We start from the raw sequence: 12,967 nt of genomic DNA on the forward strand, positions 1-12,967 counted from the left end.
TTAGCAATATCAACTCATCCATTGACCGTCACCCTCACCACCTGCACACACATCCCACAGCTGACTGAAACCAGTGTGTCATGTTAGCACTCATTGCGTCCGGGTTGTTGTCAGAAAGGATTTGGTAAAAGTAGGGAATAATTAGTCCACAATGCAGCTGTAGACATAGTGAGTCACTTAATCACAGAATGACTCCTGCAGAGGAGTAAAGAGCCCAGACTGATGTTGTGTAACAGCAGGAGAGGATGCATGGATGGCCTCGGACTCAGAGTAACGAAGACGAGGAAAACAATACATACGGACAAGGTTCAGAGCAGAAATGGAGAAATGTGCTCAATCACATTTGTTTGATAAACTAATAATAAAAGATAATTTATCTTTCCTGGATCTTGTGATGATGTCATTGTCAGCTCCTGTACTATCACTTGTCTAGTTTAATCACCAATAAGGAGGGGGCGGCTTCTTGAAAATCACTGATGACTTCATCCGTGGCCACAGCCTCCTCGATGTGTCATCATCTGTCAGTGAAACCCACCATCGCTTCGCCATGTCATCATCAGTCAGCGCTGTGTAGCATGCTTAGCGTGTCATCAGTCAGCGCCTGCATGATGCTGTGGTGGAAACCACTGGTGTTCTGCGGTCTGAGCTGCAGTGACACTGATTAGACACGGCTCTCCCTGGTTTCTAAACAGACAAACAACAAGCTCAGACTTGAAGCCGCTTGTCTTCCACATCATATGGTGTGAAAGCAGACTAAAGACCAGACTATTGCTGCCCACAGAAACGATTCTATGAGATCAAGTTGCTCTTGCACTCAGTGTAACCAGAAATGGGGCTGAATTACCGCTCTGAACAGGCAGGGGAAGTGTATTTTGCAAAAAGTGTGGATGCCAAGAAAAACTGAAATGGAGAAAGGGCAAAAAAATTAAATAACACTGCTGGTGTGCTTTGATTTCTTAACTCAATTTTACACAAAGAGAATGTGCACATTTTTAAATGTTGAAGCATCAGATAAACTCATCTGCAACATTTCAAATGCAAAAGAGCTATGGTTGAAACATGTCGTCCAAAAGAATGATACATTTTGTATTTCTGTTTAGACACATATATTATGAGACTGTTAATTCACAGCAGGAGTAATACTGAGACCGGAAACTCATGACAAACTTATCTCACCATCTTATCTAATGCTGTCTGTCAATTTGTTGACTTCCTATTAAGTCCCTTTTAAGCTCACTATTTGTAGAACACACACACACACACACAAATATATAAAATTCATATCCATAAAAAATGCATCTTTCCCAGAGCCTCAGTCCATCATACTATTCCCACACAATCCTAACCAAGCCTGAAGTGGGAGTTTGTGTCATGGGTGGTTTAGAGGTTTTCTTTTGTCAACAAAGAAGTGGTTGGAGAGAGACAAAGAGAAAGTAAGAGAGAGAGAGGAGAAAAATGCAGAAACAAAGGGATGAAAAAGAGTCCACCCCTTTGAGCCAAGAGGCCGAAAACTGAGCATTACAGCAGCAAAAAGTGCACTCCCACTGTCACTAATGTGGACCGTGTGTGTCTGAGCGCATGTGTGCAGATGTGCACTTACGTTCGGATGTGCACTCCTGCTGCGCGTGTGTGTGCGTCTGTGCATGCATACGTGCAAATGTGTATTTGTGTGTGTGCTAGAGCTGCCTGCTGCGCCGCTGCCAAATTGAAATGTGAAAGAAACGTGTTGGAAGGTGATGACAAGAGTGAAGTGAACCAGTCGTTTCCTGAAGGCTGAGGCCAGATGTGTGGCACACAGAGCCTCAGAAATCTGCAGCACATTTCTCTTTAATAACCAGGATCTTTAACCAGGGGAGGCGGGAATACAGGGGTGCAGGAACTGAGGGGGTGTCAGGATTTGTGCACGTGTGTCTACCTGTGTGCACAAATGTGTGTGTGTGTGTTGAATATATATGTTTGATCGTGAAATGTATACAAGTGTGTATGTGTGTGTGTGTATTTTATTACTTTGAGCTTTTGAGAGTGCAGCATAGAGGAAAGTGAAGGAAGGAGAGGAGGAGCGAGACAACAGGGAGAAAGAAGCTTGACAGACTGATGGCCACACCTCCCATCACCACTCAGGACACACACACACACACACACACACACACACACACACACACACACACACACACACACACACACACACACACACACACACAGAGTCTTTTCCATACTGTACTCAACGACTGACCACAATGCCTGCCACTTCCTCCAGGAGCAAACCCTGGCGCCTAGAATAACAAAGAAAATATTCAGCTCTATACCGTCTGATGTCTTAATATTTCCAACCCCTCGGTTCTCATATACACATGATTCATGGATTGTAACTTAAAATACAATCAGATCCTGTCCCACTGATTCCTCTGCCAGTTAAATGGAGCATTTTGAGAAGTAAGTGCATCAGGAAATAACGGGAGGTGTTGCAGATTTCGGTAGCACACTGGTCCTGTTATGTGCGGTGACAGTGAACCAAAGCTATCTATGCTGCTTTTAGACATGCACTGCAGATAACTCCGGATAATTTCTTGACACTCTCCAGAGTTTGTCCCGCCAGACCTAAAAATTCTGGGTAATGAAATGAGCCGATGTGAGAATACGGCAGGAGCTCCTCCATAGGATTCACAGAGAGCGAGTGGGCATGTTCATGGCGTTTCTAAAACGAGACAGACGCAAACATGAAAAAAAGTAAACCTCAGGATGAAAAAAGCGGTGCCATACAGTTCTGCTAACCTGAGCCAATTTTCCAAGGTTCCACACCCAGAATATCTGACTGTGGCAGCTACGTGTGCTGACGCTCAACTACAACAAGACCAACACAACTGTGTGAGGTAATCAGTACCACAATCAGCTGAAGTAGGAGAGTGTGAATAGCCATAGTGTGCATGCTGGAGAAGAAGAGGTGCACTTTGTTTGGGCAGGAGGAAGCTGCTATTTACACAAAAGGTGTTGGACCCACACACACTTAATTGCTTTGGCTTGTGTGTGTCTGTGTGAGTGTGTAATGAGGGAGCATTTAGCTGTGTGAGCCTGTGTGTGTGTGTGTATGTGTGTGTGAACATAAACGCCCATGATATACAACATTTTGGCCATTTCTTGTTTTAAGAACAGCCATTAATGCAGCTTGTAAAATATTCCCAACACCAAGCCAAACACTCACTTCAGTTTCACCTCCCTCTTTCTCTCTCGCTCTCTACCTCCCTCCACCTCTCTCTTTCCCTCACCTCATTTGTGGGGGAATTTATTTAACTCGTTAAAAACAATTCTCTGAATATTCCCAGCTGAGTGACCAGGCTTCCGTTTTTTTTCTTCTCCTCCCTCCCTCATTCCTCCTCCCTGTTCCCTCTATTCTGGCTTTGTTTTTTCCTCTCTTCTCTTAAACTAACCTGTATAATGTTGTCAGAAGTGCTTGAGAATGAAGTGCTAAGTGTTGGTTTTTATGGGGAGGAAACAGACTGGAACAGCGGGTGTGTGTTTTCTGATGCCTACTAGACACACACACACACACACACACATACTGTACATACACATACACCTACACACACTTAGAAGACTTTAGAGTGAATATGTTCTGAATTACAACCTGTTCACTGATGAGATAGCCCTGAAGCTTTTGCTTAGCAGATCATTAGCAGTTGTGAGTGTGTCACATTTTGGTGTGTGGTGTGAAGCACGAGTTGTGTGTTTGCGTGTATTTTTAAGGTTGACATGTCATTAAGGCACCTTGGTGAAAATCTGTTCTCAATTGTTGTGGTGATTTCTGCTGCTTTAATTTGGACAGTAAAGGAGCTGCCAACTCTCCCTGCCGCGATGCCGTGACCACTTTGCAATGTTAACACAATTCCCATGTACTCAAATCCAAAACTCAAACAACACACACAAACACATTTGTTATGTATCATATCTATAAAAACACCGCTCATAATTTAATTTGCAAAACTGGGATGTGTCATGAGTAAGAAGTCTTTGTTTAAAAGATGTGAATAATGACCCTAACCCACTACAAAGGAAAACCTGTTGCCCTACTGATTCCCAGTCACACTCACGCGCGCACACACACTTGATTCTTTAATTATTTTATTTTAATATATTTTCTTTCTTATATTTTGACTAATTTTGATTGATGATTGCTTGATACTAAAAGTTTTTTTAATTGCTTTTCTCATTCTCACTTTTGAGAAAAGTACAATACAACTCACATTAAACGTATTGTTGTGATTATGTACTCTCATTAAATGTGGCACCATTGAATGGTGTACTTTTGGGCATTCAATAAATGTGGCTATCAGAGAAATATTAATAAGTATTAATATTTAAAATATTAATATTAAATAATAATTGAATTGATCAAAGATAAATCAGGGCACCACCTTTCAAAGGAAGGGAAAAGATAGCCAATTTCCTGAATAAGTCTCATGAAATTACTGACTACAAATTTGGAACTGTGATTAATAATTAAATAAATAACAATAACCAAAATTACCACATCAATAGCTAGCAAAGTTGAAGGATATGGAGTTCTTGACAGTGTAGAGGTTGGCCAAATTCACCCTTAAGCAACATTAATAAAGATGTGTTTTAAAGAAAAACATTTATTATGAAAATAATAAAAGTATAAACACACAAACTAACAAAAGGTGTACTTACTATATACAGATGTGTATGCAAGTATGCATGTGTGTGTGTGTGACTGAGATCCAAAATGGCGGCTGGCCACTGAAGACAAAAGGCCCCCTGGAGTGGTGGGAACATGTGGCTGAGTTCACACGTGTGTGTTAAGTTTGTGGAGATGAGTGTGTGAGGTGTTGGTGCCAGGTTAAAGAAAGTAGTTAGATGCATGCAGAGAAAGTGAACAGCATAACAAAACTAACATTAGCTTCCAAATAACATATTACCAAATATCACAACAACACGAGTCAAACTTATAAACATCATGAAATAGAAATAGAATTAAACAGTCCTTTGTTTAGCCTAGCATAATAATAAAGCCCAGTTGTATTACCCGTCCATGAAAAAGGATGTGCTGTTCAAAGTCCAATGAAGTGGTCTTGTTGGTTTGTGGCTCCTGTTGTGCATCTGCTGGTCAGACCTTGTGTCGTGGCCAGTCGTGCTGAGGTTCTTAGGCAGACTCTTGTTGAAGTTGAAGAGCTTGTGTAGGGAGGAGGTCTCCCTGGCTGGGAGAGCAGGAGCAGAACCTACTTCTCCGGGAGCGGTCAGTAGGGAAGAGGCAGAAGAGAGAAGAGATAGAGGAGAGGGGAAACTCGCTTGACACATTAGTTCATTATGCTCAGAGATGATATCATTAGAGTATTAACGAGGTTGTGTTCTCTTGGCTCACATCCACAGAGGTGCGTGGCAGGGAGAGCGCCACAGAGTTTAAGTAAAGAAGTGGATTTGTCTTCATTTACATACAAAACAACTTGTCAAAAGTTTGTATGATTTCACTTAGGCAGTGAGGGGGAAGACTACTGATGTGTGTCTCAAATCAATAACAATCTCCCTGATGACCTGGGTTTATTGGGTTGCCATCAATATAACTTATTTACATTTTTATAGTTCAAGCAGCTTTCCCACCACAACTAACTGTATAATGCATGACCAGTGAGAGGTCTAGAAAGCTTCAACAGGACACACGATATCAGCGCCGACACCACAAGACTACCTCAACCTCTCAACATTTCCTTGTACCGTCCGGTGAGGAACGATTCAGCTGTCTATCATAAATGTATAAGATAAATCAGTTGCTTTACAGCAGGGGTGGGTTGTGCCTTTTTCATATCAAGGCCATTTAAATTTTTATATCATCCTTCGAGGACCATACTGAATTATTGAACACGTATATCACACTAACCTCTCTGATGCAATGGCTGGAAGTCCTTCTCTTTGGCCAGGGGTCCGATGTAGACGGTGATGATGTTGGCAATGCTACTCACAGATGGTTTTCCAGGTTTTAATCTTTGCAAGATTCAGTTTCACAAAGAAGTGCTCACAGGTTGTCCTAAAAAGACACGTCAAAAGGACAAACATACAGATTAAAGGCTGTGTCTCCATTCAGGGACTGCATCCTTTGGACACAACACATATATCCAGTTGATTTTTTGTACTTTTCATGTCCTGAATGAGAAAGAGAGAGACCTCATCAGTATATTCTGTTGCCACCAATAATCTTCAAACCATGACATGGTTTAAAACCCAGATTCTCCAGTTTAGTCTTACGGCTCCTTTTGCCATCGGAATCCAAACGCACACTTGTTGGTGTTGGTGGCAGCTGATCGTGGACTATGACTACAACAAGACTGCTGGACATACAATATGTCTCCTCAGATACTCGACCATTACTGACAATAATTCCTCGATTCATTTACCTTCCATCATGCTACAAACCATTTACTCTAACGCTGTAATTACTCATCTATTTCTGTGACGTTCTCCATTACACATGGCATCTATTGCTCTTCTGTCCATCCTGGGAGAGGGATCCCTCACATGTGGCTCTATCTGAGGTTTTTCATTTTTCCCTGTTAAAAGGGTTTTTTGGTAGTTTTTCCTTACAGGGCAGAGGGTGTCACAGCTTGTTAAAGCCCTACGAGACAAATTGTTATTTGTGAATATGGGCTATTCAAATACAATTTGATTGATTGATTGATTGATTGTTGGCTGTAAACTTCAAAAATATCCAAATATGACCCAAGGACATTTTATCCTTTTGTTGCTGCTTAAATTGTTAGTAATTCCCTTGTTATGCAGTTCTTCCTCTCCTTATGTTTCCTGTTTGTCCCCGGTTTGTCCTTGTCTGTGTTTGTTTGTGTGTTTAATACTAATGTTATGTGTTATTTAATATTTATTTGATAGCCAAATGTACTGAATGCCCAAAAGCACACCATTTAATGGTGCCATGTTGAGTGAGAGTACATAATCACAACAGCATCATATATATTTACACAAAATAAAAATCACCTCTTAAATAAATAAGAACTACTAATTGTCATACAATTATTAGTTGTTGTTTTTTTATAAATTGCACACAAAGTGGTAGTTTTTATTTGTAATGGTTTTGTATAAAAACTGGGTAAAGAAGGAATGCTTTTACTTTTTACAAAAAGCAGAGATGCTTATTTAGAATATTTAATTTTTGTCAGGTGCAAGTTCTCAACCTATAAATTCATCCAATCAGTGGAGGTTTTTTATGTTTGTGGATTCATGTGTTTCTTTTTCCTGCATCATCTGCACACATCATCTATTTTGGTGATTGGAATCACATGTTCACATTAACTCTAATTTGTGGAGACTTGAATTCGACACTCTCTCCATCCTCCCTCCAGGCCGTCTGCTGTCCCAGCTGACAGCTGGCTACAAGCACCTCTGACTCTGCCTGAGGATGAGATAAGCTAAAACATGATTGGATGGAACTAAAACAATTCCTGCAGTGAAAATGAGTGGTTGCATCAGAAAAAGAAATAGAAAGGCCAGAATTATCAGAATTCAAATAATAGAAGAAACAGAGATTAATTAAACCCAGTTATTATTAAATGTATTAAAGCTGAAACAAGTTTTTACCATCAATAAACTGCAGACAGACGACTCATATTTGCCGGCTGTGGGTTAAGAACGCAGGATGTTTCTTTTCCTTTTGCGTTCCTTTTAAATTGATTTCCATGGTCTGAGAAGCTGCTCATGCATCATGTTGGAATATTAGCGGGGTGTAATGGCAGTAATGGTATAGTGCTGCTGGTGCTGGTGGAGCAGTGAGGGGTCCGGGGACTGAAACAGAAACCAGATGGATGCTCGGATGGCACCGAGTTCCTTCACCTCAACCAACAGGAAATGGAATTCTGGGCAATTATTCACAGCGCTCCCAGCTCCAAGTCTTAGCTCACATGTCTATGATATCTTTGTTTTGAAAGAAAATGTGCATGTGTTTCTCCGTGTGCATGTACGTGATTAGGTATGTGGGGTGTTGTCCATTAAAGAGAGCTTATAAAGTCTGTTCCCTTTCATTAGGGTGTGTATAAACAGCCTGGCAATGTGAGTGTGTGTGTTTAGGTGTAGGTGAGTTTGACTGTGTCTGTGTTAACTGGGTAATAGTTTGTGTGGTGAGACGGCATACACTTGCCTGTGTGTGTGTCTGTGTGTATTCATTAAGCATGTGTTATGTTGTTAATAGCACACCTCGTTGGCCAGGCAAAATGAGGTCATTAAACTGGTGTACAACTGTGCGTGTGTACGCTGATTTGATAAAGACAAACCTCTATTTGTGAGTTTCAGATTGTGTGTGTGTGTGTGTGTGTGTATTGCTTCACCTCCAGACAGCTGTGATAGCATGTGTTCAGCTAACATGACATACTGACAGCTCATTGAAAGAGAAGCTATATCATTTTGTCCTTGTCATTGCTAAACCAGCCCATAACTTAAAGTAACCATGATTTTCAAATTTTGATTTGATTAATTAAACTGCAAAAAACATGTATGGTCTACTTTGTAATGAATCCACAGGTCAACATAAAAATAATTGTTCATGAATATGATCCTGCACTGTTTGATCTGCCTTCCCAAAAAGCCAGTAGAGGGCAGCGTGGAGAGCTATAAATAACAAAATCAGGCACGTTATCACCTATTTATGTCTATGTAAGAATAGGGCTGTCACTTCTAACAAAATCAGAGTTTGCATGACACATTACTTGTTCAAATATATTCAAATATCCCAAGGTTGAACTCTCAACTTATGGCTGGCTGGCTCTTTAGCCACTAAATTCAGCCCCAGGTTCACCTGCTCACTCTGTGGGGAAGAGTAGAAGCCTCCTGCATCTAGAAATGACACTCATGAGAGTAGTGAAGGTCATTTAAAATATTAGAGGAGCTCACCATAAAACAAAAACACAGAGCTGAAAGACAGAAATAGATGGGAACAGAAGAGTTGTGTGATAGTTCTCTCTGGGTCATAACGAGTGACACACATCAGACATAGTCAACCCGTGGTAGCAGGTATTTGGAGGGTGGGACTATTTTCTCTGAACCTGCCTATCACCAGGAGCACAGATGATGATGTGTCCACACAGCTGCAATCTCAGATGTGGCTGTTTTAGCAGCTACTAACTCCACACCTCACAACGGGATACACTTTATTGCAACACGCAACCCTCCCAGTCATGCCTGGCAACTTTGTAGTTTCTTATGGCTCAGGTTTGGAATCATAAAAACTGAAGCCTCCAAAAAAATCATTTGACATTCTTCAAGCCTCATCTTCACTGAGGGAGAGGTGAAAAAGCCTGGATTACTTAGAGTTCAACCCAACTCGAATATATGTGCTCTTTAGCATCTCATTATATAAGTTAATTGGGAGATAAGACAGTAGACAGTACCATAAGATATTGTTTCAATCTAAAAGGTTTGAAGGATGTATTTCTTGAAGTCATCAGAGCAGACTAACCTCATCTCACCCCATCAAAACAAAGGAAATCTTCTTGTGTGCTGCATTAAGATGCTTGTGCACAAAGTATAAAAGCTCCAATCTAAATGAGTCAAACTTTTACCATCTGTTAACGAAGGCAGATGGAGTTTGCCTTTAATTTAGTGCAACTTTTATGTCTGCCTTTAATGAGTCGTACACCATGTGCACCGATGTCATATGTTAGCTCTGGTCTTTCCCGTGGTGCCTGCCTGCCCGTCCTCCGGTGCTAATGTGCTAATCTGCTGTTTAGTCCAACCAGATGCGTTTCTACCCCCACACTGGGGGGTGATCGGGGGGAGGGAAGAGAGGGGGAGGAGAGGAAGGTACCTGCGGAGATTTCCCCTCATTAAAAATCCCTCTGCCTAAATTACATACCCCACGCTCAGCCCCTCCCTTCCTCGTCTCCCCTTCTTCCATCCTCCCTTCCCAGGATAAGCGAGCCAACTTTTATTAAGCAATGACAGGCTCGGACGCCCCAACTCCCCTCCACTCTTTCTCCCCTCTGCACCCTCTCTGTGCAGCGTTTACTTCTTTGCAGTTATTTGTTTAAATCTGTCTCAAGCTCACGTCTGAATTGAGACGTCATACTTTGGCCTCCACATCACAGGCCTGTTGGCATATGAGCTGATTTCACATAAAACTAACACATTCCTTGCTGTAGATGAGAATAACGTGAGTGAGAGATGAAAGCGAGTGACATCTGAGAGCTAGATATGTTTGTGTGAGTGTGTGTGGAGGAATACAATATGCAAAAGAGAGAGGTGAAAAATCCAATCACGCACACCACACGTACTCTGTCATCATTCACACACATGGCACATATATGCACTCTTGCCGATGAACATCTATCAACCTCAGACCATCATGCATGACCGTATTCAACAAGCGGTGTAGAACTGAGGGCAGGAAGAAAGAGGGATGGAGGACGAAGGAGGGATGGAGGGGGAAAGCTTGAGGTTGGTGTAAAAAAAAACATCATTGGAAGGCAAATAAGAGAGGACTGTTTAAAAGCCTGATTAAAATTCTTATGCTTTATTACTCGGCTCTTTAAGTGGGCTGTTGCCAAACAAAAGACAAAAAAGAGGAGAGGAAGGAGGCAAATAAGAGCAAAGTTATGAGCCAGGGTGAATTCTGAAGAGACTATTTAACAATGGAAACTCTGCTTTAAGAAAACTCCACAGAGTGTGTTGAGAAATCCCCTCATATCATGGCAGAGAAAGACAGAAGAGAAAAGAACCGCTGAAAACCTTCATATCAAATTTAAACTCATGGACAAACATGTGACCAAGGTTAACACGCATGCACGCACGCACACATACGCAGGCTCCATCTTTCAGCACAAGACAATGATCTTTTTTCCTGGACTGTCTACACACTCACACTCTCAAAACCAAAACCGCGGGACAGAAAACGGGTCCCTGTCATAGTCGATTAGGAGTAAATTTGCTGTGTCCACAGAGTTGTTGCTCTCTTGCCCATGTAGCCCCTTTCCCCTTGTTTTGATTGCTCACTGGATTTCATCCTCTCACCACCTCATAGTATTACGGATTCAGCTGCTGCCATCTGCCACACGACGATCAGCAGATAACATCAGAACTGTTTTCTAAAGGAGCTAGTGAGTGCACTCCAACAATCCATCTTCACTCCTCTGTCAAAATATGTTCATTTCTCATGTTGCCCCTCCTTCTCCTCCGTCTTCTTTGGATCCTGTTACTCTCTCAAAAATAACATCTTGTGCACGTGCAGCAAATCTGAGGGATTTTGCAAATTGGTCCAGTCAAACCAAAGAAAGTTCTTTTTAAAAGCGACAAAAGGTCTTATACACCACTCTTTCTCTTTGTTATCCTTCTGATTATATCTGTAAAATAATTGTATTTTAATTGCTTTTCAATCTGTTCCAAATTAAATAATTGGTCGGAGCATGCAGTCTTATTGCCAGACGTAACATTGATATTGGATTATTCTGGAAAACAGATTACTTAGCATGATAACACCTATGGCAAATTTCTAAAGAATAGTACAACATGATGAATATGCTTATTGCTGTCTTGCCAAAGTTAGAACATGGACAAGAGGGAAAAATATGTAAAATAAGTATTTCTCCCAAAATGCCAAATCATTAAGTTTTTCCTTCTGTGGGGTGGGGTAGGTTGGGGAAAAGATCATGGGAATTACAAATAAACTCTGGTTAGGATAAGGTTGAGGCAACTAAAACACTAATTGATGTATATATTTCAAAATAAGAATAAAAACAAATGTCTCTCTCACTCACCAGGTCATAATGATTAAAAGTTGTTGTGTTGGAGAGCGACCTCTGAGGCTGAGTTGTCAGGACCCATACAAAAAAAGTTTTTTCATGCTGCTCAGCCAAAGCTGATGAAAACATTAAAATTCAGCTGAAAAGAAGCACAACCCATTTAAGGTTGTAAACTACAGTGAAGAATTCAGGCTGTAAATCATAGATCTGACTGGCTCCAGCTTCAAAAGAAAGTCTGACATAATGTATTACATCAACACAAAAAAAATCATGTCTCAGCCCTGAATATCTGTCTGTCCATCTATGAACTGATCTCTTCAGCCACATGAGTATTTACAGGGCTCAGAGTTGATTTATGAAACAATTACACTATCTGTTTCCCTGCTGCTCATCTGTCAACACAATATGAAACGTTAGCTGTTAAGGGACAAATTAATAAAACTGACTCTTTAGAAAAACAAGGAAGAGATAAGGTAGATGAAGACAGACATGAAAAGGGAAAAAGACAGGCAGTATAAAGACAGAATATAATAAGGGTGTAAGAGATTATGCTTTGTGTGTTTGTCATTTATATCCCAGATATCCGAGGCTCCGACACAAAAATGTCCCAGGCCAGTAAACACACATTCATCCCGATGCAGCCCAAGACTGCCTGTTGTAATTACCTCTTCTGCTCTGTCTGTTACGAAAGGGAAACAAACCGTCACATATGCCATTAACTGCAACGGTAACACAGGGGTGTTTTTAATAAACCTATAAATGCTGTTTACATAGCCAGAGAGTCAAAGGACATGGACACTGATACTCCCTGACAGTAATGCCTGCTGCTAATCTGTGTGCGTCTATCCAAAGGACTTTTTCTTGGCTCAGTGGTGCTAGGAACCTCTGAAGCTGAGCGTTCAGCACCACACAGTCAGGACAGATTTAGGTGAAGAACGTCTCATTCTGATTCTTTTGGAAAAGATGTGGCGTGTGTGTGAGAGTGTGTGTGTACCAGAGACCATATATGACAGGACTGCTCACCACAAAGCGTCATCACCACCACCTGGTGGCTGGCTGCAGTATCGATCATATACCACAAATCCCGCCTCCTCCATGTTAGTAGATGACCAAACTAAAAACAACAAATCAAATAATCTTTATCAAAAAGGTTTTCTGTCATGTTAGGTAGTTATTATCACACTGATGTATTGATGGAGCCTTACTACTACGTTTCTGTATCT

Source organism: Paralichthys olivaceus, chromosome 19 (assembly GCF_024713975.1).
Source record: "Paralichthys olivaceus isolate ysfri-2021 chromosome 19, ASM2471397v2, whole genome shotgun sequence".
NCBI lineage: Eukaryota > Metazoa > Chordata > Actinopteri > Pleuronectiformes > Paralichthyidae > Paralichthys > Paralichthys olivaceus.